Raw genomic sequence first — 4,257 nt, forward strand, 5'->3', positions numbered from 1 at the left:
GTATAAATTTCCTTTTGAAGTTAAATTTGGGGAGTAACAGGTGCTCGAGGTTTTATTTTTTTGCTTTCAATTTGAGGTGGTGTGATATTGAGGTGTTGGAAAACTACCAAAGTGTACCCCATTACAACCGTAATAAAGTCCTATTGATCCAAGGTATTACTTAAATATTGATAGCAAGTTAGGTGGACAAGCAAGCATATGGCGGCATGTACAATGAGATCACTTGAGTGAAACACATTAACCAAAACTTATGAGTGAATGAGCGTATGTCTTGTGAATAGATCACACGTTTGCATATGATGATTTAAAGGAGCTTGGAATTGCATTGACATGGCTAGCTCACACATGGCTTTTCAACATTTCGTTTGAAGGAAATTTGGTTAACTATTGGATGATGTTTTGAGCTCTTGCTTAGTTCTTGGTTGTTTGTTTCATGATTAGCATTTATCTCTGAAATCGAAATTGAGAAGTTGGCTACTAAGTTGTTGAATCTAGTCTTAGTTGAGTGGTTTTGTTTTGTGTTTTGTTTTGCTAGAGGACTAGCAAAAATGCAAGTTTGGGGGTATTTGATCACTCATATATTTCATGCATTTATACCATCCATTTCTAAAGTCTTTGTGATGTTTTTGTGTTAAAATTGTGGCATTTTACCTTACTTTGTAATAATATGCAGTTAAATTTGTTTTAAGATCAATTTCAAGCAAAAAGGTAGGAGCAGCGACAAGATATTGATCACGAAGTGGTTAGTCCTCCTACTGCAAATAAGAAGGACAGAGAAAAGAAAAGAAATAAAAAAAAGGATTGAAAGGAAGAAAAGAGAAGACACACGGGATTGGCAGACAGGGAGAAGTGGAAGGAAAAAGAAAGAAAAGAATAAAAGAAAAAGGCAGAGGAGGGAGGACAGCAGAGCACGGCATCAAAAGCAGAGGGATAGTAGAAAGACAGGAGAGAGTGGGCAGATTGACAGCGGGAAAGGAGAGAGCACAGCAGAAAAGAAAAGGAAAAGAATAAGAAATGGGGGACACGGACAGAAGATGACAGAGAGGAGAGAGGAGCACGGCAGAAAATAAAAGGGGGAAAAAGAGGGCAGTGCGGAAGAGTGCGGTGCGGAGGAAGAAGCAGAAAGGCAGAGGAGAGGAAGTGAGGAGCAGAGAGCAAAAGGAACGGAGAGCTCGTCTTGCAAAAACGGGTGTCTTCTTTCTTTGTTATTTTTTTATGGATAATTTCTTATGTATTAATACAAGTATGTGTAACTAATTTATTTTGCTAGAGTGAGGCCATGAGCCGCAACATGAATACGTAGATTTATTTTTCAATTGCTTAAGTGTTGTTACATGCTTGCTTTGATATTTTCAATCACTAAATTAAACTATCTATGTACCTTGATGCTTGATCACCATTAGGATGCTTAGAAAAGTTATCGGATGCAATTTTGAACGAATGTCACGTAAAAATTGGTTGTGCTTCTTGTGATTGAGGATTGTACTCTCCTAAGGTAAATATCATGCTCTTAGGGATTACATGGTTTAACAAAAGGATTTTCACCAAGATTAATGAATCACTCATGTTTATATTTAATCCAAATGTCATGAATAAGTTGCATGTAGTGGTATGCGTTTTAGCTTGAATGTCACAAGTAAAACATACACAAGGAAAATCCAACCTTCAAAGCATGTGTGTTTTCAATTATTTAAGCAATTGGAAGAGCTACGTAGGAGTGTTGTTGGTAAAGGTTGAACTCTAGCATATTGTCAATCTATTTTTCTTCAATCATTTATTTTATCTTGAATTTTCATATTCACTTGTTTTGTTTAGTTGAATCATTATTCCTATAAACCAATTCCCATTTTAGATATTTGTTTAAGTCACATCCAGTAGTATTTAGTTTCGTCAAATTAGTTTAGTTCTTAGAGTTAAATAAGTTAAATACACAAAAACTCGTAAATTGTTTATATCAGTCCCTGAGGAGATCGACCTTGCTTGAGCCATTCTATACTACAAACACTTGTTCTCTTACAAGAATTTTCTATGGTTTAACCCTTTGTTTTACAAGTGGTAAAATCGCTATCACCTATCCTAATATTCCTATGCTGCCACCTTACTGTTGTCTCTCCCTTTTCTCTCCCATCTACTTTATGCGACTTTTCTCTCTCTGCCATATCTCTCCCATCTTCTTCTTTGGGCACGGTGCAAACCTTGCATGCCCACATCCCTCACAATCGTCCCTCACAAACATTCCGTCTTCTCTCTCACACAAACGTACAAACATCCCTCACACACAAATCTACCATCCCTCCTCTACTCCTTCAACATCTTATTTCACTACAACTTCTCCCTCTCCTCCTCTCTTCCTTCTTTCATGCAATCGGTTTTTCATCAAAGTTTTTACTGGTTTTACATTTTTTTTGAAAAATCTAGGAGTAGATTTGGTATTGCTTTCTGGATTGGATGGTTTGAAGATATTTCTTCTTTTTTTTTGTCAAAGGTTCAAAGATATTTTTGGGTTTTCTTCATTGAATAAGACGGCTTTAAACTAGATTATTTGCCTTTAAACTAAACTAGATTGATTTAACATATGAAATGTCCGCAAAGTATCATCTAGATTTTGAGTAACGATGCAGTATAACCATCACACTACCACATGATGTTAACTTAGGTTATATGAAAAATTACCATAACGCTAATTGTAATCCCAATGATCGATTTACATACGCATGTATTGCTTGAATAATCCAGATGGCTTTCGATTGTAGAAACTGTACTTACGTACGTATGTATAGTAGTAGCAATTGTGGAAAAAAAATAAAAAATAGTAGTAGGAATTTGCTAGAATTTCCTTGTTCCAACGAGCCATACGAAAAAGTAACAAGATTAGTTGCAATTCCAATGAGCTTTTTATTTAATGCGAGAGACTGATATGCTGAATAAAGACCCAGCAAGAACGAGAGAACTTTTCATACCTTTTTCCCAAATCGAAATCTTGAAATTCCTCACTTTTAAGCAAGTCTTCTCTACAAGTCTACTAACCTGCGGACTATGAGGAGCCCAAAGGGGTTGAATTTCATGACGCCTTTTTCCTGTATAGCTTGTCTCTTGCTTTTCGATCTCTCTAGATATATAGCTGCTTATTGCTTTTCTCTTTTGTATGGTGGTGAGGAAATAAGTGCATCATGCATGCATGGGTGTCAGATTATCTCATGCAATGATCCAATAAACCTTTTTCTTTTGGTTAGCATCCAATAATCCTATTCGTGAAAATTGTTCTTTCTTAATTGATTTATACTACTTGGATATATACTATTGATAAAGTGAGTCTACCACTACCCACACCCAAGACTTGTTTCAATCGAACTGGTTGGAAAACAAATCTCTTTTTGAAGTTTTCAAACTTACATTTAGACCTGACAGTTTTTGACACGACACGAAAACGACACGAAAGTAACAGGTTTCAGGTCAACACGATAACTTATCGGGTCTCTATCGGGTGACCCGTTAATAACGGGTTCTTAACAGGTATACACGCGGGTAACACGTGGGTAACCCGTTTCGACCCGTTAAGAAAAAAATTATTTTAATAATTTTAAAGTTTAATTACTAAAAGATTTATTATAAAATACAATAGTCATATTAATATATACAATATATTATATATTAAATATATAGTTTTGTATTATTGTTCTATATAAATTATAAAAAAATAAAAAAAAGTTTTAGTCATTATTTATTTTTATTATGAGAGTTCCTTATTATCATTACTAGGATAAATTTTACATAACATATTCTTGTCCAAAATTAAATATACTAGTATAGTATTTGTATATGCAAGAACTAAGAAGACATACATACAAGTATGAAAAATGTGAAAGAATATATAAACACTCGTGATTTATCATTATTCCTTCACGAATAGATAATTGTTACACTTATATTATCGTTTAGATTTTTAAAATCCTTCAAACCCTCATGAATAATGTTTTTTATTTGAGGGCAAAATTAATAAAATTAATAATAATTATTGTAGAAGTGTAAAAAATGTAAAAAAATATATATACAATCACTCATATATAAAAAATGTAAATACTTTAAGTTAAAGATCAAATTTATTCATTACATTCTTATAGGGTCGAGGAGCGTATATGTACAAAATCATCAAAATCGGAGCTAAAATAACCGTTAAATTGTGATTTTTCGTTTATAACCGTCGAAAACTTTTGTTCCGTTACGTAATCTCTAAATGTTTGTTTTTTACAATTTTTT

General features: G+C 33.7%; 1 long non-coding RNA gene across 1 annotated transcript; it reads left to right on the forward strand.

Moving 5' to 3' along the window:
- The first annotated feature begins 456 nt into the window (after positions 1-456).
- On the forward strand, positions 457-1,312 carry LOC126618024 (uncharacterized). The gene is made up of 2 exons (XR_007621630.1): positions 457-933; positions 981-1,312. It is a non-coding gene; the product is annotated as an uncharacterized LOC126618024 (long non-coding RNA).
- Positions 1,313-4,257: the final 2,945 nt, after the last annotated feature.

This window comes from Malus sylvestris, chromosome 1, assembly GCF_916048215.2.
Source record: "Malus sylvestris chromosome 1, drMalSylv7.2, whole genome shotgun sequence".
NCBI classification, from domain to species: Eukaryota; Viridiplantae; Streptophyta; class Magnoliopsida; order Rosales; family Rosaceae; genus Malus; species Malus sylvestris.